Genomic DNA, 26,257 nt, shown 5'->3' on the forward strand with positions numbered 1-26,257 from the left:
CAAGGATATATGCCGCCTGATTGTTTTCCCAAGCCACATGGTGGAATTCAAGCCCCTTGAACCGAGCTAACATTTTGAGGAAGGCGTTGCAATATGCCGCCATTTTCGGATCCTTGGCATCGAAGTCTCCATTTATTTGAGATATTGCGAGGTTCGAGTCCCCACGCACCTCCAGGCGTTGAATGCCCATGGAAACTACCATCCGGAGACCATGTAATAGGGCCTCGTATTCGGCTACGTTGTTGGAGTCTATGTATAGTATTTGGAGTACGTATTGGATTGTATCTCCAGTGGGGGACGTCGGGACGACGCCAGCCCCCAGACTAGCCAGCATTTTAGAGCCGTCAAAGTGCATGATCCAATTGGAGTACGCATCATACTCTTTAGGGAGTTCGACTTCTGTCCACTCGGCGATGAAATCGGCCAGTACTTGCGACTTAATGGCTTTCCGTGGTCTATAAGTTATGTCGAATGGGAGGAGTTCGATAGCCCATTTGGCAATCCGGCCCGTGGCATCGCTGTTGTTTATTATGTTGTTGAGTGGTACCATAAATACCGCGTATGCTATCTTTTGATAATGTGGGTACCGTGATTTGCATGGAGTGAGGACAGTGGATACATAATATATCGGCTTTTGAAGTGGGAATTTATGCCCGTCCATCTCTCGTTCGATGACGAGCACTGCGCTTACAACTTGGTGAGTTGCCGCTATATATAACAACATTGGTTCGCCGATATTTGGAGCGGCCAAGATTGGGTTAGTGGCCGGGATGGCATTTATTTCTTCCAATCCGGCCGTGGCTGCGCCCGTCCACTCGAAGTGTTCGGTGCGCCGAAGAAGGCGATAAAGGGGGAGTGCCTTTTCTCCTAATCGGGAGATAAAGCGTCTTAAGGCCGCCACATGTCCAGTTAACTTCTGGATTTGCTTGAGGTCAGTTGGGATAGTCAACTGTGACAAAGCTCAGATTTTAGCCAGATTTGCTTCAATTCCTCTACTGGAGACGATGAAGCCCAGGAGCTTTCCGGAGGGCACGCCGAAAACGCATTTTTCTGGATTGAGCTTAATGTCGTATGTTCGGAGATTGTCGAACGTGAGCCTCAAGTCGTCTATTAAGGAGTCGACGTGTCTGGTTTTAACGACCACATCGTCTACGTATGCCTCCACTGTTTTGGCGATCTACTTTTCCAGACATGTCTGAATCATACGCTGATACGTTGTGCCGGCATTTTTGAGCACGAAGGGCAATGTGTTCAAACAGAAGGGGCCGTATGGAGTGATAAATGCCATTGCGGCTTGCTCGGACTCCGCCATCTTAATTTGGTGGTAACCAGAGTATGCGTCGAGGAAGCACAATGAGTCATGTCCTGCGGTAGAGTCGATAATTTGATCGATGCGAGGGAGGGGGAAGGGATCCTTTGGGCAAGCCTTATTAAGGTCCTTGAATCGAAGTCGACGCATAGGCGCCATGATTTGTCCTTCTTTGGTACCATCACCAGGTTTGCTAGCCAGTCCGGATGATTTATTTCTCTAATGAATCTGGCCTCCAGTAACTTGGCTAGCTCCTCTCCCATGGCTTGTCGCTTAGGTTCAGAGAAACACCGAAGAGTCTGCTTGACCGGCTTGAATCCTTTTAGAATGTTAAGGCTATGCTCGGCCAACCTGCATGGGATTCCTGGCATGTATGAAGGATGCCAGGCGAATATGTCCCAATTCTCGTGCAGGAACTCCCGTAGTGCGACATCTACAGCGGGGTTTAACTGTGCCCCGAGGCATGATGTTTTTGTGGGGTCCGTTGGATGGACTTGGAATTTGACTATTTCATCTGCTGGTTTAAAAGAGGTGGACTTGGATCTTTTGTCGAGTATTACGTCGTCCCTGTCCACTATGGAGCGCACGGCAGTTAATTCCTCCACCGCAAGGGCTTCGGATAATGCCTCGAGGGCCAGTGCGGCTGTTTTGTTTTCGGCGCGGAGTGCTATGTCCGGATCACCGGCTAGAGTGATGATTCCATTGGACCCAGGCATTTTGAGCTTCATGTACCCGTAATGGGGTATGGCTTGGAAGATCGTGAATGCCTCCCGCCCAAGAAGGGCGTGGTATCAGCTACTGAACGAGGCCACTTGGAATGTAATTTCTTCGGACCTGTAGTTCTCCAGAGTGCCGAATACCACATCTAGTGTGATTTTCCCAGCACAACGTGCCTCCCGACTGGGGATGATTCCTCAAAAGGTCGTGCTGCTTTGCTCAATACGGTTTCTGTCTATTTCCATTTTTGAAGAGTCTCCTCAAAAATGAGGTTTAATCCGTTGCCGCCGTCCATGAGCACTTTAGTAAGCTGAAAGCCGTCCACAATTGGACTGAGGACCAAGGCGGCTGGTGCTCGGGCTGTTCGGAATTTAGGTTCGTCATTAGCATTGAAGGTGATAGCCATGTCGCTCCATGGATTTATTACTGCCACATGGAAGACTTCGGCAAGGCTGCGGAGTGCTCGCTTACGCCTATTATTTGAGGCGTAGGTCTCGAAGACTGTCAATATTGTATTGTTATCCACGGGATGGTGCTCTGCGGTGTTTTTAATGAGGAGATCCTCACCGCTCTTGGCCACCTGCCGGAGTACCCAACATGCTCTAAGGCTGTGTGTTGGTATGGTATCCGCTGTACTACGAATTTTGCAGGGCCCGTTAAGCCATCCCTCCAATACAGTTCCACGCCCTGTAGTGGGCTTTTGCTTCTTTGTAATTCAGTCGGGTGACTTATGAGAGTGCACCCTTTTAGTTCGGACTGGGGTTTTTGTCAAAGCCAGATTATCCCAAAATTTTGTTTAGGTTTTCCAGGCGCTTTCCGTCGCATAGTACTTCTACACTATGGTCGCCAAGTCAGCGAAGTGTGCTATGTCACGGCGTCTTATGGCGTTGAGGATTCCCTTATCCGTGCAATTGTTGCAAAAGAACGAGATTGCGTGTTCCTCGCGACAGTCCCTGACCTTGTTCATTACAAGGAGGAATCTGGCCCAATAGTGATGTATTGTCTCTTGGGGGTCTTGCCTAATATGGGAAAGATCGTTTATATCCGGGTCGGTGGGTGGATTTAAGTCCAGACCTTGACCCAATTTGAGACCCAGGGGCAGGGGAGTCTCCGATCTTGGAAGTTCGGGCTCCGGGATGTTGCCCCGCAGGTTCGGTATGCTGCCTTATTCTAGGTTCAGGGTTAGGGCGATGTCCTCCCATGGACAGGTATCCGGCTCGGAGAGCTCGGGAATCTAGACATAGTTCATCCTCAGGATAGAGGAAGAATCGCCGCATTGCTCCTCCACTACCGCTATCTGATGGGTGACCGATGGAGAGTTAATCTCCCTTTGGTCGGGTTTAAGCCCGATCCGATCATAGTCCGTAGCGGCTCCCAGAGCGGCGATGCGATCCAAGAGCACGTTCAAAGAGGAAAGCTCCATTGGATCCATCTGCTTGGTGAATTTCGAGCCGATGTGGAGGCTATTTTCGATGACCCGAGAAGTCATCGTCGGCGCAGCGGCCGAGCGGGCGGTCATGACGAAGCCGCCTACTCAAAGAGTTTGGCCTACAGCCAGGGCTCCCCCAGAGGTGATGTTGTTCTTGACAACGAGATGAGCCATCCCTCCTTACGATGACGACACAGTGGAACTCTCAATGAGAGCACCAATGTCGGTGTCAAAACCGGCGGATCTCGGGTAGGGGGTCCCGAACTGTGCGTCTAAGGCGGATGGTAACAGGAGGCAGGGGACACGATGTTTATCCAGGTTCGGGCCCTCTTGATGGAGGTAATACCCTACGTCCTACTTGATTGATCTTGATGATATGAGTATTACAAGAGTTGATCTACCACGAGATCATAGAGGCTAAACCCTAGAAGCTAGCCTATGGTATGATTGTTGTTATCCTACGGACTAAACCCTCCGGTTTATATAGATACCGGAGGGGGCTAGGTTTACACAGAGTCGGTTACAAGGGAGGAGATCTACATATCCGTATTGCCAATCTTGCCTTCCACGCCAAGGAGAGTCGCATCCGGACACGGGACGAAGTCTTCAATCTTGTATCTTCATAGTCAAACAGTCCGACCAAAGGATATAGCCCGGCTATTCGGAGACCCCCTAATCCAGGACTCCCTCACCAGGACAAGGAGATCGATGTCGACAAGTGGAGGAGTGCCTTCCCCAACGACCCCGACGACGGTACTGGCCCAGACCCGGCTCACGGCACACCGTACATGACGAGGAAGGATTGGCTCGACCTCTATTTTGACCGAAAGTAGTTTAGCTTAGTTTAAATTTATGTTTTATGTTCAGTTATGCAAAACTATCTATGTTTATGTTTGAATGCATGCTACTTTCAGTTGAACCTGCTTTGAACTTGATCAAATTGAAGTTTACAACCTTAAGTTTAGGGGATCGGCTAGAAAATGCCAAAAATTGCTGGAGTATATATATATCCACTAAGGGTTTTAGTCCTTTAGCTTTTTAAGGATCGCCTAGAGATGTCCTTATGACTTGTTTATTTCAGTTCTTCACAGTGTGATGCTCTATATGTGCAACTATTTGCTGTGCAGTTCAATTTCATCAATAACAGTTTCAACAATACCACTATGAATTATGATATTTGGTTGCTGTTAAGGATATTGCAGTTAACATGCCTTTTCGTTTTTCAATTGTTTTTTAGCAACATGCATTGTACTGAATGACTAAATATGCAATCCCAGGCTACATAGCAACAAGGAAGAGTGTTACCTTAATGTTCTAATGATGTCTAGATATACATGTAATAAAATCTTATATAATGGGATGGATGGAGTGTTGTACTATATCATTTTTCAATTGTTGTTTAGCTTCTAATATTAACTTGGTGCTTTTAGGTACATTTATCATTGCCAAAGATCCACACTTCGACCCTTTCTGTGTATGGGGCAATGAGATATTCATGAACCAGCATCAAGTAAGGAAACTGATAAAGATTGTTACTCAAATGGGTCAAAAGATGTCAATCGAACTAGTTGTTTACACTTTATGCAAGACAACAGTGAACTGCAGGATGGTAAGTAAGAACCCTGTAGCTTTCTTTTTACTGCCCGTAATGAGTTGTGTTATATGACAATATCTGAATCATTTTTGTTTTGTAGTGGATCCTGAAGCAGTTAGTCAAGATTACCTCTCAAACTACATGATTGGCGGCCGGCCATCACAAGGGGTTGGACTAGAGTCGTGCATGCCTTCTGCATCCAGGAGAGCACAATAGGGCCATTCCGCTTCACCTTGTTCAGCAACTGGAATGTATGTCGCCTCTTTCTTTACCATCTGTAATAGTACAAGTATAGAACCCTGGTACATCATTCTTTATTTGGTGCTTCTGTAATTCTTAAACACATGTACCCGTGAATCGAATAATGCATTGGTTGTTTGAAACTGATGGATATGAATAAAGCTATAGCCTACTTTCAAGTTTAAATTAGGTACAATTTTAAATAGCAGCAATTAAATTAGGGCGAAATTACGTTGTGCAGGTCATTATGGCACACACGGTTGGTAAAACACAAACGTTTGCGATATACACCATAATCCGAGATGGTTCACAGAGAGGAAACATGTGCAAGCATGCACACAGTTGCCGTTTGCAAAGTGATAACCCACAAGTATAGGGGATCGCAACAGTTTTCGAGGGTAGAGTATTCAACCCAAATTTATTGATTTGACACAAGGGGAGCCAAAGAATATTCTCAAGTATTAGCAGATGAGTTGTCAATTCAACCACACCTGGAAACTTAATATATGCAGCAAAGTATATAGTAGCAAAGTAATATGATAGTAGTGGTAACGGTAGCAAAAGGTAATGATAAAAAAAGTAATGTTTTTGGTATTTTGTAGTGATTGTAACAATAGCAACGGAAAAGTAAATAAGCAAAGAACAATATATGGAAAGCTCATAGGCAATGGATCAGTGATAGAGAATTATGCCGGATGTGGTTCATCATGTAACAGTCATAACCTAGGGTGACACAGAACTAGCTCCAATTCATCGATGTAATGTAGGCATGTATTCTGAATATAGTCATACGTGCTTATGGAAAAGAACTTGCATGACATCTTTTGTCCAGCGGGGTCCTAGCGGAAACTAAGGGATATTAAGGCCTCCTTTTAATAGAGTACCGGACCAAAGCATTAACACATAGTGAATACATGAACTCCTCAAACTACGGTCATCACCGGGAGTGGTCCTGATTATTGTCACTTCGGGGTTGCCGGATCATAACACATAGTAGGTGACTATAGACTTGCAAGATAGGATCAAGAACTCACATATATTCATGAAAACATAATAGGTTCAGATCTGAAATCATGGCACTCGGGCCCTAGTGACAAGCATTAAGCATAGCAAAGTCATAGCAACATCAATCTCATAACATAGTGGATACTAGGGATCAAACCCTAACAAAACTAACTCGATTAAATGATAAATCTCATCCAACCCATCACCGTCCAGCAAGCCTACGATGGAATTACTCACGCATGGCGGTGAGCATCATGAAATTGGTGATGGAGGATGGTTGATGATGACGACGGTGATGGATTCCCCTCTCTGGAGCCCCGAACGGACTCCAGATCAGCCCTCCCGAGAGGTTTTAGGGGTTGGCGGCGGCTCCGTATTGTAAAACGTGATGAATCCTTCTCTCTTATTTTTTTCTCCCTGAAAGTGAATATATAGAGTTGGAGTTGAGGTCGGAGGAGCTCTAGGGGGCCCACGAGGTAGGGGGCGCGCCCCCACCCTCGTGGCCAGGGTGTGGGCCCCCTGGCCTTGATCTTTTGCCAGTATTTTTTATTATTTCCAAAAATATGCTCCGTGGAGTTTCAGGTCATTCCGAGAACTTTTGTTTCTGCACATAAATAACACCATGGCAATTCTGCTGAAAACAGCGTCAGTCCGGGTTAGTTCCATTCAAATCATGCAAGTTAGAGTCCAAAACAAGGGCAAAAGTGTTTGGAAAAGTAGATACGAAGGAGACGTATCTACTCCCCCAAGCTTAAACCTTTGCTTGTCCTCAAGCAATTCAGTTGATAAACTGAGAGTGATAAAGAAAAACTTTTACAAACTCTGTTTGCTCTTGTTGTTGTAAATATGTAAAGCCAGCATTCAAGTTTTCAGCAAAGATTATGAACTAACCATATTCACAATAACATTTAGGTCTCATGTTTACTCATATCAATGGCATAATCAACTAGCGAGCAATAATAATAAATCTCGGATGACAACACTTTCTCAAAACAATCATGATATGATATAACAGGATGGTATCTCACTAGCCCTTTCTGAGACCACAAAACATAAATGCAGAGCACCTTTAAAGATCAAGGACTGACTAGACTTTGTAATTCATGGTAAAAGAGATCCAGTCAAGTCATACTCAATGTAAACTAACAGTAATGAATGCAAATGACAGCGGTGCTCTCCAGCTGGTGCTTTTTAATAAGAGCATCATGACTCAACATAAAAGTAAATAGATAGGCCCTTCGCAGAGGAAAGCAGGGATTTGTAGAGGTGCCAGAGCTCGGTTTTGAAATAGATATGAATAATATTTTGAGCGGTATACTTTCATTGTCAACATAACAACCAAGAGATGGCGACATCTTCCATGCTACACACATTATAGGCGGTTCCCAAACAGAATGGTAAAGTTTATACTCCCCCTCCACCAACAAGCATTAATCCATGGCTTGCTCAAAACAACGAGTGCCTCCAACTAACAAGTGTCCCAGGGGGAGTTTTGTTTGCAATTATTTTGATTTAGTTTGCATAAAGCATGGGACTGGGCATCCCGGTAACCAGCCATTTTCTCGTGAGTGAGGAGCGAAGTCCACTCCTCTTGAGAATAACCCACCTAACATGGAAGATACGGACAACCCTAGTTGATACATGAGCTATTCAAGCATACAAAACAGAATGTTTATTTGAAGGTTTAGAGTTTGGCACATACAAATTTACTTGGAACGGCAGGTAGATACTGTATATAGGTAGGTATGGTGGACTCATATGGAATAATTTTGGGGTTTATGGAGTTGGATGCACAAGCAGTATTCCCGCTTAGTACAGGTGAAGGCTAGAAAAAGACTGGGAAGCGACCAGCTAGAGAGCGACAACAGTCATGAGCATGCATTAAAATTAATCAACACTGGATGCAAGCATGAGTAGGATATAATGCACCATGAACATAAATATCGTAGAGGCTATGTTGATTTTGTTTCAACTACATGCGTGAACATGTGCCAAGTCAAGCCACTCGAATTGTTCAAAAGAGGATACCACCCTATCATACCCATCACAACCATTTTAATAGCATGTTGGCACGCAAGGTAAACCATTATAAGCTCCTAGCTAATTAAGCATGGCATAAGAAACTATGATCTCTAATTGTCATCGCAAACATGTTTATTCATAATAGGCTGAATCAGGAACGATGAACTAATCATATTTACAAAAACAAGAGAGGTCGAGTTCATACCAGCTTCTCCCATCTCAATCAGTTCATCATATATCGTCATAATTTCCTTTCACTTGCACGACCGAACGATGTGGATAATAATAATAGTGCACGTGCATTGGACTAAGCTGGAATCTGCAAGCATTCAATAAACAGGAGAAGGCAAGGCAATATGGGCTCTTTTATCAGATCAACAATAATGCATATAAGAGCCACTTCAACAATTTAATTATGGTCTTCTCCTATTGTGACACTCCAAAAAAATTTATTTGGTTTTTCAGCAAAAACTTTGTTGGTTTTTGAAAAGAGGCCATTTAATTTTTTTTTAGAAAACCTTCCTCTTAAAAACTTCTTTGGCAAGGATTTTTATTTTTGTATCTTCTTCAAACTATGGTGTTTGATCACTTAAAACTCTTTCTCTAATGGTTCCCTTCTCAAAGTATATTTTTGGAGATTATTCCTTTTCTTATAAAAAAAGAACTCTATGGATTTTTAGGTTTTTCTTATCTTGAAACCACCCAGGGTTTTACCATGTCTCCTATAGTAAATCTTCTCAAAATCCCTCCCTCCACGTTTGAACAATCTAAATTCTCTGCCTCAACAAGTCCAAACAAGTTTTGGATTTTATTTCAATTATTTTATCTCTCAAATCATTTCTGCCAATTTTTTTGAGCCTGAGTGATTTTCAAAGCAAGTACCTCATTGCCTTTGAGTTTTTATCTCAAACCAACTCCCCTGGATAGTCCTTGGTACCCACAACCTAGAACCATCTTGATCCACTCTTCTTCTTTTCAAAAATTTCAAATTTCACTCACTGCAAGTTTGGACCAGATTTGACAAATTTGGTGAAATTCATATTTACACTTCTCCAAATATTCCACCAAAATTCAGGCAGCCTCCTGGTGCAATGAGAGGCCACCCCACCAAGTTTCAGCTCAAGGAAAAATCCCTAGATGCCAAAATCATTTCGTCGAACACTTGGCCGGCACTGTTTCCGTAGACTTTCAGAAAAATTCAGATTTTCAGAATTCAGTCGATGTCGTTTTTCGTCAGTGACTTGTCATCCATCACCAGTGCCCCTGGCGCGTTGCGCACGGCCTCTCCTCCCTGACCAGAGCACCGCACGCACGCTTGGCCGATTCCTGGCATCGGTGGCGACGAGCCTCGCCGGCGTTGGAAGCTTCTGCGGTGGCTGCGCCTCCCGTGGCGGCCAGCGAGGGCCCGAGCCCGCTCGCCACGCCACCCGGCGCCGCCCAACGTCCCCTGGCTCTCCGCGTGTCCCTGCCATGCCAGCGCACGCCCGTGGCACCGTCGCCGTGGCCCGGCAAGCACGGAACGTGCTCCCTGCCGCCGACGGGCCCGCGCCGCCCCGTTCCATCCAGCTCGCCCAAAGCACCCCAATCCAAGCTCGCTTAGCACCTAAATGGAACCGGTGGACCTCCATGATGACGCCCAACTCCCTAAACCTCCCCGACCAAGCTCTGCACCGCCGTAACCTTCGCCGGAGATCCCCGTTCACGGCCACCGCCTCGGATCGCCTATAAAAAGGACCCCGAGCTCGCTCACGAGCACACACCTTCACTGCATCTCTCCAGGACCCTGCCAAGCCACCAGGAGGACCTCGAGGAGGTCTCCTCCCCCAACTCCGGCCGCCCCGATCCGCCTCGGCCACCAGCTCGATTCGCTCCGGTGAGGCCGTCCCCGGCGCCCAAATCTTGTATATAGCCTCCTCTAGCACCCAGTAAGCTAACCCCAACGTCAATTTGGCCTTCGCAGCTCTCTCCGACGAGGCCCTCGACCACCCGAACCGCCGTCCGTCGGAGCAAGGCTCGCCGTCGACGTGGTACTCGCTGGCGACCACCACCACCACCAACCGACGCGGAATGGCGCCCTGAACACGGAGGTACCCTCCGATCTCCCTGCCTCGCCGTGGATCGCCGCCGGCGACCACCGCGGCTCTCAGGCACCGTCGAGCTCTGCCGCTTCTTTTAAAAATTCAAACCTGATGGGCGGGACCCGCCTGTCAGCCTCTCTGTCCTTTCTAAGCGAAACGTTTTCTGAAAACGTCTTCTGCCAAAGTACGTCACCCCTCTGGGCCGGCGTATTCTTTATCGAATCGTTTTCTGTTTTTATAAGTTAGCCCCTGGAAGTTTTCTGTTTCATTACAGATGGGTCCTTGGGTTAAAACCCTTATAACTTTTTAACAGAAAGGAATTTTTGAGTGATTCTTTTTCTGTCCTCTTCAAATTTTTGTCTAGTTTTTTATCATATTTATTTGAAAAATATTTGGAATAATTTTTGTGCACCTCACGGTATTCATGATAGCGCGTATATTTTCTTTATACCATAGATACCGAAGGAGGTGACGGGACCGCGAACTTCACCGAGCTAGGCTCTGACTACTCTGAACCAGGCAAGCATGTTTGAACTTTTGATATGATGATTGTTTTGGCATGTTTGCATTAAGTAGTGTATGGCATGTTGACGAACATACCAACGAATGTCATGTTACATGCAACGATGAGGCAAGTGAGTTTCGAAAATCCATAAGTAGATGGATGTGAGTATGCATGGCCATGTGTTGGCATGAGGATGGGTAAGATGGCAGTGTTGTAGCATGCCAGTCTTATGCTAGACTATGTGACTTCAGTGTCAACCCGTATCATTCCAGTTCCTTCCATTCTTCCTTCCCTGTACTACCACATGTTTTCCGCAAGGAATATGGCTTAGTAAGTTGTAAACCGCTTTCCTGGTACACACCAAAAAGGAGAGGCCGCGATGATGGTTCCATGGCCCTGGATTAAAGCCAGTCATCCGGTCAGGGGGCATGGGTGTTTCCGGTTGGGACCGAGAGGGGGGCACCCCTTAGAGCGCGCGTATATAAATTTGATCCCATGCTATTCGAGATTGTGATCTTCCCGTCTCAAAAGTTTTTCTTGGACGATGTCTAGGGTGATTCCTAGCATCGAGAGGTAGGATGGGTGTGTACTGGTTAGCTGTGTCTTCTTCCGAAATACCGTAAACGGAACTAGTCCTTCGTGACTACGGAAATCCGTTGGCTATGGGAAAATTTTTGTACAAACTCTGCAGAGTCATATATTCCTTTGAATCATCTATTCCATGTCCAAGTTCGGTATTATCTTATCCTGACAAATGTCAGTTTTGATGACAAAGACTCCGGTGAATCAGATGAGTGCTAAGTACGGTTAAACGATTATTCCTGTGGATGGACTAACCCGTTTATTTTCATGAATTGAATGTTTATTATGAGTATTATTTACTTGTGAATAAAAGCCCTTTCTGCGATGTCGCTCAGACGTCCGACTGTGGCATTGTTATATCTTACTTTCAATGAAAGCCCTTTCTGCGATGTCGCTCATACGTCCGACTGTGGCATTTCTTTTAAAAGCCCTTTATGTGGCGTCGCTCAGACGCCTGACTGTGGCATTTCTTTTAAAGCCCTTTATGTGGCGTCGCTCAGACGCCCGACTGTGGCATTTCTTTTAAAGCCCTTTATGTGGCGTCGCTCAGACGCCCGACTGTGGCATTTCTTTTAAAGCCCTTTATGTGGCGTCGCTCAGACGCCCGACTATGGCATTTCTTTTAAAGCCCTTTATGTGGTGTCGCCTAGACGCCCGACTGCGGCGTGATTTATTTATTTATCTTCCTATCGAGGTGTCGCTTCAGACACCCGATTGGGTTTACAGTTATTTTGTTGGGTTTTCGAGCGGACTACCGCCGACCCCCTTTTTACCTGTCTTGTTTTTACGAATTAATGTGCCACTATTAATATTAATCATGACGCATCCATGCATGCATTTGTTATATCTTACGTCCGAACTGTCTTGCGAGTACTTTCAAAGTACTCACCTGGCTTGTTGATTTGGCCAGATGCTGACGAAGGCGATCTCATGGATGAAGTTGATAGCGAGTCCGACGCCTAGAGGAATCCCAGTCAGTCTCGTGTGACCCTGGATTTGGTCACTGTATTATATCCGCTTCCGCTACGAAATAAATTCATCGAGCCTCACCTAGACGCTCGATGAGATGCCAGTTTTAGAGTCATGTATCACACTCCCCGCCGTGTTTTTCCACCACCACCCTATCCTCGAGTCAGTAGTATGCCTCCACACCACTGTGTCATGTCCGCCATTATGTATAATTATTGGCGTGCTTGTAATAATTTGGTTGAGCAACCGTAGCTCGACCCTGTAATATATTTTATGCTACTGGCTGATTGTATCAAGAGTTTGTCTACCGGTAAGGAGGACTTTTCTCATACTGGACTCAAAAGATTGGTTTCTCAATAAACATTTTTATTGGAAAACCGATCGTGACACCTATCGACCCCCAAAGAAAAGAAAAGAAATAAAACTATTTACACGGGAAAGCTCCCAACAAGCAAAAGAAGAACATGGAATCTTTTTGGGTTTTCTTTTTAGTTACTACTACAAGCTACAACTAATTTTTTTGTTTTTCTTAAGGTTTATTAAACACACAAGAAGAAAGCATAAAAAGGAAATAAACTAGCATAGATATTACAATGAAAAAGTATGAGCACCGACATCTAGCAATAAGTGTGTGAACATAAATGTAATGTCGGTGAGAAATACGTACTCCCCCAAGCTTAGGCTTTTGGCCTAAGTTGGTCTAATGCCACGGATGGCCTGGCGGATATCCAAAGTTGTAGTTGGAGTCGTACTATGATGCAGCAGTCATTGCATCGTGGGCTGCAGCTTGGAGGCGAGCTATCTCAGCTCTCCTCTTATACTCTTCCGCCTCCTCTCTGGTTATAAAATATCTCCCTTTTGCCTGAAAGTCAAAGAAAGTAGAAGCAGGGAGAGTGACATGATAGGTGCGTCGTCTGTCAAAGATTAGTCGGTACTAGAGGAACTGATCGTTCCTCTCAACAAACTGATGACAAACCATAGCCTCATAATCCAAATAAGCAGGAGGGAACTCAATATCATCCTCATGTATGGTTATACCAAGAAAATTAGCTATGCGGGTTGCATAAATTCCACCAAAGAAATCTCCATTAAATCTATTAAGATGCAACCTACGTGCAACAATGGCTCCCAAATTATAAGATTTATCTCCTAACACAGCACTCCTAAGAATACTGAGGTCAGGGACACACATGTGACATGCTTCATCTTTACCGTTAATGCATCTACCTATGAAGAGAGCAAAATAATGTATAGCAGGAAAGTGAATGCTCCCTATGGTAGCTTGTGCTATATCTCTAGATTCCCCCACAGTTATATTAGCAAGAAAATCTCTAAATTCAGATTTGCGCGGTTCACTAGCACTACCCCATTGTGGAAGTTTGCAAGCAGTGGTAAAGTCCTCTAAGTCCATAGTGTAAGAATTTTCATAAAGAACAAACAGGACAATTTGAGAATTACATGAAGATGAAAATTCAAACCTCCTCACAAAGGAACTAGTGAGATAGTGGTAGTGGCAGCATTTTTCTTCCTCGAAGCTCACAAGATCAGCGTTACACAAATATGCGTTAAATTCTTCCTTAATTCCTGCTCAATCCATGAAGTCCTCTGAAGGCCATTCACAAGGCCATATTGGAGCGTCCCTTGGTGGCTCATCATCAGCATCACGCATTGCAAGCCTGGGTTCTTGCTTCCTTGAGGAACCACCTTGGTACATTTTCCTAAACATATTTCTTCCTCTGAAAAATTTCTGAAATTTTTAGTAACTTCAAATAAAAGTAAACCAAACTCAACAAAATTGATAGCGGCTACTCCTACAAGTGCCTAGAGCCCATATCATGCATTAGAACTACTTGGAACCATATAAATTTAACATGCAAGCTCAAGAACATGGTCACCTAGGCAGCACAAATTTGCAATGAATAAAGCACTAGAACAAAAACTAATTGGACCAATGGAGGAGTCACATACCAAGGAACAACCCCCAAGCAGTTTTGTGAGAGGTGCTTTGAGCAAGGAGATCGAAAATGGCAGCAAAATGAGCTTGGACTCGGGCTTGAGTTGGATAATGGTGTTTGTGGGAGGAAGGAGTGTGTGGGTGCAGGAATAAGTGGAGGAGGGCCACCGTGGGCCCACGAGGCAGGGGGCGCGCCCTCCACCCTCGTGGCCAGGTGGATGCCCCCCTGCTATGTTCTCAGGGTATTTTTATATTGCACGGATAATTCAGATAACAAACAGAAAATACTATTTTTATTTTATTTAATACAAATAATAGAAAGTAAAAGGAGGGTACAGAGAGTTTTGTTGTCTAAATTCATCCATCTCATGATCATCAAAAGGAATCCATTAACAAGGTTGATCAAGTCTTGTTAACAAGCTCATTCCGAATAACATGGAGCCGGAGAATTTTTGAATAACACTAGGTTACCTCAACGGGGATATGCACATCCCCAACAATAAGAATAACATATTTCTTGTTGACAGTAGGAAGAGGAAATTCAAAACCTCCAAAAATAATTGATGGAATTTTCCCAATAGAATTAATACTGTGGACTTGAGGTTGTTTCCTCGGAAAGTGTACCGTATGCTCGTTACCATTAACATGAAAAGTGACATTGCCTTTGTTGCAATCAATAACAGCCCCTGCAGTATTCAAAAAGGGTCTTCCAAGAATAATAGACATACTATCGTCCTCGGGAATGTCAAGAATAACGAAGTCCGTTAAAATAGTAATGTTTGCAACCACAACAGGCACATCCTCACAAATACCGACATGTATAGCAGTTGATTTATCAGCCATTTGCAAAGATATTTTAGTAGGTGTCAACTTATTCAAATCAAGTCTACGATATAAAGAGAGAGGCATAACACTAACACCGGCTCCAAGATCACATAAAGCAGTTTTAACATAGTTTCTTTTAATGGAGCATGGTATAGTGGGTACTCCTGGATCTCCAAGTTTCTTTGGTATTCCACCCTTAAAAGTATAATTAGCAAGCATGGTGGAAATTTCAGCTTCCGGTATCTTTCTTTTATTAGTAACAATTTCTTTCATGTACTTAGCATAAGGATTCATTTTAAGTATATCAGTTAATCGCATACACAAAAAGATAGGTCTAATCATTTCAGCAAAGCACTCAAAATCCTCATCATCCTTTTTCTTGGATGGTTTGGGAGGAAAAGGCATGGGTTTCTGAACCCATGGTTCTCTTTCTTTACCATGTTTCCTAGAAACAAAGTCTCTCTTATCATAATGTTGATTCTTTGATTGTGGGTTATCAAGATCAACAGCAGGTTCAATTTCTATATCATTATCATTGCTAGGTTGAGCATCATCATGAACATTATCATTAACATTATCACTAGTTTCAGGTTCATTACCAGATTGTGTTTCAGCATCAGAAATAGAAATATCATTTGGATTCTCAGGAGTTTCAGTAATAGGTTCACTAGAAGCATGCAAAGTCCTATCATTTTTCTTTTTCTTCCTTTTAGAAGGACTAGGCGCCTCTATATTATTTCTCTGAGAATCTTGCTCAATTCTCTTAGGGTGGCCTTCAGGATACAAAGGTTCCCGAGTCATCTTACCAGTTCTAGTAGCCACTCTTACAGCATAATCATTATTCTTACTATTCAATTCATTGAGCAACTCATTTTGACCTTTAAGTACTTGTTCTACTTGAGTGGTAACCATAGAAGCATGTTTACTAATAAGTTTTAGTTCACCTTTGACATTAGCCATATAATCACCCAAGTGTTCAAGCATATCAGCACTGCGTTTTAATTCTCTACCAAAATAAGCATTGAAGTCTTCTTGCTTAACAATAAATTTATCAAACTCATCTAAGCATGGGCTAGCAAACTTAGTAAATGGGATTTCAGCTTTATCATATCTATAGAGAGAATTTACCTTTACTACCTGCGTCGGGTTATCAAGACCATGTGTTTCTTCAATAGGTGATGGATTAAAACCATATATTTCTTCATCAGGCGGTAAATTAAGACCATGTATTTCTTCAATAGGAGGTAAATTCTTAACATCTTCATCTTTAATACCCTTTTCTCGCATGCATTTCTATGCCTCTTGCATATCTTCAGGACTGAGAAATAGAATACCTCTTTTATTCGGAGTTGGTTTAGGAATAAGCTCAGAAGTTGGCTCAGGAACTAGCTCAGGAAGTGTCCAATTATTTTCATTTGTCAACATATTATTCAATAGAATTTCAGCTTCATCTGGTGTTATTTCCCTGAAAACAGAACCAGCACAACTATCCAGGTAATCTCTGATAGCATCGGTTAGTCCATTATAAAAGATATCAAGTTTTTCATTTTTCTTAAGAGGATGATCAGGCAAAGCATTAAGAACTAGCTCCAATTCATCAATGTAATGTAGGCATGTATTCCGAATATAGTCATACGTGCTTATGGAAAAGAATGTGCGTGACATCTTTTGTCCTACCCTTCCGTGGCAGTGGGGTCCTAGCGGAAACTAAGGGATATTAAGGCCTCCTTTTAATAGAGTACCGGACCAAAGCATTAACACATAGTGAATACATGAACTCCTCAAACTACGGTCATCACCGGGAGTGGTCCCGATTATTGTTACTTCGGGGTTGCCAGATCATAACACATAGTAGGTGACTATAGACTTGCAAGATAGGATCAATAACTCACATATATTCAGGAAAATATAATAGGTTCAGATCTAAAATCATGGCACTCGGGCCCTAGTGACAAGCATCAAGCATAGCAACATCAATCTCAGAACATAGTGGACACTAGGGATCAAACCCTAACAAAACTAACTCGATTGCATGATAAATCTCATCCAACCCATCACCATCCAGCAAGCCTACGATGGAATTACTCACGCACGGCGGTGAGCATCATGAAATTAGTGATGGAGGATGGTTGATGATGACGATGGCGACGGATTCCCCTCTCCGGAGCCCCGAACAGACTCCAGATCAGCCCTCCCGAGAGGTTTTAGGGCTTGGCGGCAGCTTCGTATCTTAGAACACGATGAATCCTTCTCTCTTATTTTTTTCTCCCTGAAAGTGAATATATAGAGTTGGAGTTGAGTTCTGAGGAGCTCCAGGGGGCCCACGAGGTAGGGGGTGCACCCCCCACCCTCGTGGCTAGGGTGTGGGCCCCCTGGCCTTGATCTTTTGCCAGTATTTTTTATTATTTCCAAAAATACGTTCCAAGGAGTTTCAGGTCATTCTGAGAACTTTTGTTTCTGCACATAAATAACACCATGGCAATTCTGCTGAAAACAGCGCCAGTCCGGGTTAGTTCCATTTAAATCATGCAAGTTAGAGTCCAAAACAAAGGGCAAAAGTGTTTGGAAAAGTAGGTACGACGGAGACGTATCACAAAGCGTGTGTGATGACAGACACTATCACATACGGTGCGGGAAAACTAAATGTGTGTGATTGTCTACCTATCATACACGGTTTATAATTATGAACTGTTTGTGATGTGCTAGGCATCGTAAAACTCCCGTGCCTAGAATCTGCCTAGAAAACTTCTGTGCCTGGAATCTGCCTGGTTTTAGGTAGAACCACAAAACTCCGACTGCGATGGCAATGCGAGCACAAACGAGTGGCAAGGATGAAGCTTTTGGGATATTCGAGATATCGTAAACGGTTATATAGGGACAATTGTATGCATCAAGGCTCCCTATCCTCGACGGTTTCTGGGTCGTGTGCGAAGGACCCCCCTATCGCCCACACTCACTTGGAGACGGTTCCATATGCCGTCGTGGAAAGGGGTTAAAAACCGTTTGTTTAGGACCGAGGCGCACTAGTGACACTACAGGGTTAACGTAAGAAGTGCTGATGAGGTATCACCCTCGGCACTCGATAGAACTCTGCAGAGTCGTATAACTAAGGGGGTGATGTGGGGTGTCAGGGTCTAGACATCGATCACGTTTATCGAGTCATCAAACATAAAGTGGGGCAACTGGGACAAGGTGGGGGTCACTGATGGATCTTTAACCAACCTATACTAAGTAGTTTAGAATAAGCAGGTAAGGTATGAAAGCAGGTACAAAAGCAGGCTATGCATCAGAATAGGAGCAATCAATTACAGTAGCAAAATCTAATGCAAGCATAAGAGAATAGAATGGGCGATATCGGAATGATCAAAGGGGGGGCTTGCTTTCCTGGAAGCTCTGCTGAAAAGGAAGAAGTGTCATCGACGTAGTCGATCACAGGGGAATCATCGGTCTCGGGGTCTAACGGAGAGAAGAGGGGGAAGAAACAATAAATATAAAGCAAACAAAGCATCATAAAGCATTGCATGGTAATACGTGGTGTTAGGGGAGAAAGTAATGCAGTGCTAGACGCTGTAGTTAGAGAGGGAAAACATCCGGAGGGGTTTTTCCGGCGTCTGACATTTTTCGGACAGATGAAAAGAGAGGGGACGGTTCCATGCTCAGCATGCTAGGGGCATTTGATGGATGAACGGACTGCATATTCGGATTCATTGGATTTTTCTGAGCAACTTTCATGTAGAAAACATTTTCATCTGAGTTACGGATTATTTTATAATAATTTTCTAAGTTTTATACTTTTTTAAATTATTGTTAAATAAATAGAAAAACGTCATCAGCATGACGTCAGCAGTCAATAGGACGTTGACTATTCAAAACTGACATGGGGGACCCACCTGTCATTGACTCACTATTAACAGTATCTTTAATTGTTGTAGTTAACTTATTAGTTAGCAGGGGGCCCATCTATAAGTGTCACCTTTTAGTAAAACTATAGCAACCAGACCTCAAATGGCCCAATCTCTGTGCTCCGATGTCATCCCTAGATCAGTAATGCTGACACCACACAGTACTTGAAGGATTTATAGCAGAGTAGCAATCACACACTTATTACACCGAGTGTCTCAAAAGAGAACTTATTACAATAAATATGGCTTAAGGCCATCTAATAACGATAACAGCGGAAGGCTTGTAAGATAAGTGAGTCCATCAACTCCAACGGCATCACTGAGTATAGAACCACGACCTAAGGCACCTTAATCGTCGTCTGAAAAGTCTCCAACATTAACGTTGCAGCCCGAAACGGGTCAGCACATGGAATATGCTGGCAAAGTAACACATAGAGAGTAATACAAGAATATGGCTATTCTATATGCATATATGGTTGGTGGAAAGCTCTATGGTTACAGTTCTGCGTAAAGCCAAAAAAATTCCCTACTGCAAAGGAATAATTTTTGTTTAACTATCATGGTAGTTGTTAAACATTGAGAATGGTTGACAGCATTCTCAATCCCATTTAAGCATCATCATTAAAACCCAACAATTACCTTTAGAGTAACATGATGAGATTCACATGATAATCTAGGTACTAGATACTCAAGATGTCCATAACCGGGGACACGGCTAATCATGATTAGTTTATACACTCTGTAGAGGTTTGCGCACTTTTCCCCACAAGACTCGATCTCCTCCGTTGGTTTTCTCGCACTGCATGGTGTTTCAGAAATGGATGACCGAGACGTAGTCTTTCAGAAGTGCTAGCACCTTACGAACGGGTAGACCGTACCAACCTACATCCCCTACATCTGCTAGTCTACCACTGTAAGAGTTCGCACGACTTAGTCAACTATGCTAGAGCCCATAGTAGCTTGTGGCTGCACACGGAAGTTTCTAGCATGAATAATCTCATGATCCTTTTGAGCCTGGGTGGCGGTCCAAAAGAAAATAGGCAATCGCTGAAATACCCAGGTGCCTCAATCCACCCAGATGTGTGTTTAGGTTGCCACCTTAAATAAACCATTAATTAGTAATCTCACATCTGTCATGGAATACACTCACCCAATCCAAGTCTACTAGCATAGCATAGTAATAATAAGCAAACGTAGAGTTCTCCCAAAGGTTTGATAATAAACAGGTAATAGGTTCAACCTCAACTACTCCCCAAACCCACAATTTAATTAGATCCTAATCATGCAATGTGTGAGGATTGATCTAATGCAATAAAACAGGGTAGTAGGAGGTATGATCAAAGTGTTACTTGCCTTGCTGATGATCCGAGAAACCTAGGGATTCGAAGTAGCAAGCGGCGCACTCCGGGTACTCTTCGCAAAAAAACAAGCACACACTAAGTACTCAACTAATGCACAGGTAAAACTCGAACAACAGATCTAACCAGAAAGTTCAACTTAAGAACTCCGGTTGGCAAAAAGAATCAAAACGAACGAAGCAACGAAAGACAAACGGCAAAAGAAACAAGCTTCGTTTACTATTCTGGATATAGGGCAATTCTTACAGTGGCAAAAACTTGTTTGAGTTGGTTAAACGGAAAGAGGGTTTCGAGACGAAACTTCGGGCGCTTGAATCACCTGATTCCGATAAACGAGCGAAAAGATAAACTAGAACGAACATCGGATCAGAGATCGCGATCAGAAAAACCGCGGATTTAATCCATGAAAAAGAAAAACGACGAACAGTTAACGAACGAACGTTCATTAACAGAAACTAAATGAAAAATGTGTTCGTTAAAACGAACGGACGAACAGGCGCTCACTAAATAAATAAACTGAAAAACCGATCTATTTATTTAAAAAAACGGAAACTAGGATTTTCAAAAAAACAGAATTGGTTTTTTCTCAAAAACCGGCCGGGAGCTACCTCGGTGGTGGCGGCGGCTCTCCGGCGGGGCTTCGGCAGGGCGGCGGGTGGCGCGAGGCGGCGAGGCGGCGGCTCGGCGCGGGGCGCGGCAAGCGATGCGGCGGCGGCAGGCGGCAGGGCAGCGGTGTGGGGTTGCAAGGGGGTGGCGGCGGTTATGAAGGGGGCGGGGGAGGTCGACTTGGGGGAGGGGTCGGCCTCGGGAGGCGTGTCCTCCCCGCACACGGCGGTGGCGGCGATCGGGACTCTGGTCCCGATCCGGCTGGAGGCGGCGGCTGGCTGGGCCGGCCTGCTCGGCTGGGCCCTTGGCCCAGTCGGGCGCGGGGTTTTTTTTAAACAATTTTGCTGTGCCTAAAAAAATCTAGAAAAAGAAATAAAAATCTAAAAATGCCAAAACAAATTTTCCCCGTCTAAATAAAATATTTAGAACAGGAAGAACATTTTTTTGGCTCTAAATGCAATTTTTGAAAACGTACAATTTTTCCTAAATTCAAATAAATAGCAAATAAAACCAAAATAAAATCTTATTTGATTTTTTTATTAAATCCACAATATTTCTTTATTTTGGGAAAGTCATTTTATTCCCTCTCTCATATTTTGATAACAGAAATAAATGAAGATAAAATAAATAAAATCAAATGATCCCTATTTCAAAATTTGAGAAAACTCAAATATGAAAATAAAGAAATCCCCAACTCTCTTCGAGGGTCCTTGAGTTGCATAGAATTTCTAGAATCAACCAGAAAAGCAATAAAATATGATATGCAATGATGATATAATGTATAACATTCCAAATTGAAAATTTGGGATGTTACAAACCTACCCCCCTTAAGATGAATCTTGCCCTCGAGATTCGGGTTGGCTAGAAAATAGGTGAGGGTGGTCCTTCAGCAATTCTTCCTCTCGCTCCCACGTGGCTTCATCCTCCCTGTGGTGGCTCCACTGAACTTTGCAAAACTTGATAACCTTGCTGCGGGTGACTCGACTGGCATACTTTAGAATCTTGATTGGTTTCTCCTCATAGGTCAAATCACTGTCCAACTGAATTGCTTCCAGCGGCACTGTATCTCTCAGCGGTATATCAGCCATCTCTGCATGGCACGTCTTCAACTGGGAAACGTGGAACACGTCATGAACTCCTGATAATCCTTCAGGTAATTCCAACTTGTAGGCTACTTCTCCCATACGCTCCAAAACTTTGTGTGGTCCTACAAAATGTGGCGCTAACTTTCCCTTAACTCCAAAGCACTTAACTCCTCGAAGTGGTGATACTCAAAGATAAACTTGGTCTCCGACTTCGTAAACTGTCTCCTTGCGTTTAGAATCTGCGTAGCTCTTCTGCCTGGAATGGGCTACCTGGAGCCTGTCGCGAATCAATTTCACTTTCTGTTCAGACTCCTTAATCAGATCCTGTCCAAACAACTGACGGTCTCCAACTTCATCCCAAGACAATGGGATCCTGCACCTCCTTCCATACAAGGCTCCGAAAGGGGCCATCTTCAAACTGGATTGATAATTGTTGTTTTAAGAGAACTCTGCATATGGAAAATTCTCGTCCCAACTAGATCTGTAATCTAGCGCATAAGCTCTCAGCATATCCTCCAAAATCTGATTAACTCTCTCGGTCTGTCCATCTGTCTGTGGATGGAAAGATGTACTAAACTCTAGTCTGGTACCCAAAGTTTCATGCAACTGATTCCAGAACTTTGAGGTAAATTGGGTTCCTCTATGTGATACAATGCTCTTTGGAACTCCATGCAGACATAAGATTCTGGTCATGTATATCTTTGCCAACTTTGCACTGGTATAGGTAGTCTTCACTGGAATGAAATGGGCTACCTTTGTCAAACGATCGACTACAACCCATATTGAGTCATAGCCTGAACAAGTTCTGGGAAAACCCGTAATAAAATCCATGCCTAACTTATCCCACTTCCATTCGGGTATCGGCAATGGCTGTAGCAATCCTGCTGGCTTCTGATGCTCTGCCTTTACTCTCTGACATACATCACAAACTGCTACATACTCCGCAATATCCTTCTTCATTCCGGTCCACCAGAAAGTATCCTTCAAATCCAAATACATCTTGGTATTTCCTGGGTGAATCGAATATGGTGAATCATGTGCCTCTTGCAGAATTAACTTCCTGATCTCCGAATCATTAGGCACACAAACACGGGCTTCAAACCATAGGGTATCGTGCTCATCTTCACAAAATCCCTTAGCTTTTCCTTTGCTTATTTTCTCCTTTATAGAGGCAATCTCCTTGTCAGTCCTTTGAGCTTCTCTGATCTTATCCATCAAAGTAGACTGAATCTCCAATGCTGCTACATAGCCTCTCGGAACTATCTCCAAATATAGCTCACGAAGAGTTTCATCTAACTCCCTTGGTAAATCTCCCGTCATTAAGGTGTTGACATGGCTTTTACGGCTCAACACGTCAGCTTCTATGTTAGCCTTTCCAGGGTGATAATGCAATCTCATATCATAATCCTTGATGAGTTCCAACCATCTCCTTTTCCTGAGATTCAACTCTTTATGCGTGAAAATATACTTCAAACTCTTGTGATCTGTGTACACCTCACAATGATTTCCAATGAGAAAGTGTCTCCAGGTTTTCAACGCATGCACTACGGCTGCTAACTCCAAATCATGCGTAGCGTAATTCAACGCATGAGGCTTAAGCTGTCGTGAGGCATATGAAACAACTCTTCCTTCCTGCATAAGCACTGCTCCAAGTCCTCGACGTGAAGCGTCGCAATACACCTCATAATCCTTGGTCTGATCTGGCAAAATCAACACAGGTGATGTAACCAAACATTTCTTCAATTCCTGGAAACTGGCCTCACATTCCTCAGTCCATATGAACTTGGTATCCTTTTTCAACAACTCCGTCATAGGCTTCGCAATCTTTGAGAAATTCTCAATGAATCTCCGGTAGTATCCTGCGAGTGCAAGAAAACTCCGTTTCTCTCCAACTATTGTTGGCGCTTCCCAATTGGTCACGGTATCAACTTTAGTGGGATCTACTACTATACCTTCTCCGGATATAACGTGTCCGAGAAATCCAACTTCCTTCAACCAAAACTCACATTTTCTAAATTTGGCATATAATTGATGTTCTCTGAGTTTACCAAGCACCGAACGCAAATGCTCCTTCTGCTCCTCTTCATTCTTTGAGTAAACCAGGATATCATCAATGAACACTACCACAAATTTATCCAGAAACTCCATAAACACCTTGTTCATCATGTTCATGAAATATGCTGGTGCGTTAGTCAGACCAAATGACATAACGGTATACTCGTACAGCCCATACCTGGTGGTAAAAGCCGTCTTAGGTATATCTTGTTCTCGAATCTTCAACTGGTGGTATCCTGATCACAGATCGATCTTGGAAAATACCTTAGCTCCTTGCAATCGATCAAACAGATCATTGATCATTGGTAGTGGGTACTTGTTCTTGATGGTTACTTCATTCAATCCTCGATAATCAACAACCATCCTTAACGATCCATCCTTCTTTTCTACTAGAAGTACTGGCGATTCCCAAGGTGAAGAACTTGGGTGAATATAACCCTTATCCAGTAACTCCTTAATCTGCTTCTTAATCTCCACCAAATCCTTTGCGGGCATCCTATATGGTCTCTTTGATATTGGCTCTGTGCCTGGCAATTCTTCGGGAAATACATCAGGGAAATCCTTCACTATTGGTACTTCCTCCTGCACAACTCCTGTTAGGCAATTTACTTGAGTCCTTTCTGGCACATGCCGTGATACATACTTGATCCTTCTTCCTTCTGGGGTGGTAAGCAAAATTGACTTACTGGCACATTCAATATTCCCTTCATACTTTGACAACCAATCCATGCCTAATATCACATCCAATCCTTGAGTTTCCAACACCATTAGGTCTGAGGGAAATACGTAGTTACCAATCCTTAGTGGTAACCGATCACACCATAGGCTAGCCATATACTCTGCTCCAGGCGAGGTTACTAACATTGGTGACCTAAGGGCTTGGGTTGGTAGTTTATACTTATCCCCAAATCCCCTTGATATGTATGAATGCGATGCACGAGTATAAAAAAGAACGAGTGCAGTAAATGACTTAACCAAAAACTTACCGATTACTGCATCCGGCTGCTCTTCAACCTCCTCCATGTTAACGTGGTTCACCTGTCCCCTGTTGAAAGGGTTTGGCTTCTTCCCAGAGCTTCCATTGCCATTTCCATTCTGTGATTCAGGACATTCGTTGGCATAATGTCCGGTCTTCTGGCACTTAAAACAAGTGACTTGGCTCAGGTCTTTCTTGGCTGGGGTTGATGGGTTGGTGCGGTTCTGGCCGTTGCTTCCTCCATTCCCATTACCAGTCTTGGGGCCATTGTGATTGTGCGAGCTACCTCCTCCATGGGTATGCTGGAAATGTCCTCCCATTCTAGGGGTAAAACATGGCTTCTGCTGAGCTCCAGAATTGTACTTCCCTTGTCCATACTTCCTCTTGCGGTTCTCGATCTGCTGCTGCTTCCCTTCAATCATGAGAGCACGATCTACCAACTCCTGGTAGTTGTTGAAGGTTGCTACCATCAACTGCATGCTCAACTCATCATTCAGTCCTTCCAAAAACTTCTCCTGCTTAGCTGCATCCGTAGCAACATCATCTGGGGCATAACGTGCTAGCTTACTAAAGTCCTCCACATATTGGCCAACTGTCCGTCCTCCTTGGCGCAAGTTGCGAAACTCTCGCTTCTTCATGGCCATAGCTCCTGCTGAAACATGGGCAGTACGAAAAGCTTGCTGAAACTGGTCCCACGTGACAGTGTCGACAGGGAAAGTGGCTATGAAATTCTCCCACCATGATGCTGCAGGTCCTTCCAGCTGATGTGCGGCAAACTTCACTTTTTCCGCATCTGTGCATCCTGTCGTGGTCAACTCTCTTGCTGTCTTGCGGAGCCAATCATCTGCTACTATCGGCTCGGTGCTACTGGAAAACACCGGCGGATTCAGCCTAAGAAAACGGGCTAAGTGATCAACAGGTGGTGGTGGTGGTGGGTTGTTGTTGTTGTTGTTCCCCTGATTCTGATTCTGGACTAGTAACTGCATCAGTGTGTTCTACTGCTGGATCAACTGAGTGAGCTCCGATGGGAAGGTAAATCCGGGGTC

The sequence above is a fragment of the Triticum urartu genome, chromosome 5, assembly GCF_003073215.2.
Source record: "Triticum urartu cultivar G1812 chromosome 5, Tu2.1, whole genome shotgun sequence".
NCBI classification, from domain to species: domain Eukaryota; kingdom Viridiplantae; phylum Streptophyta; class Magnoliopsida; order Poales; family Poaceae; genus Triticum; species Triticum urartu.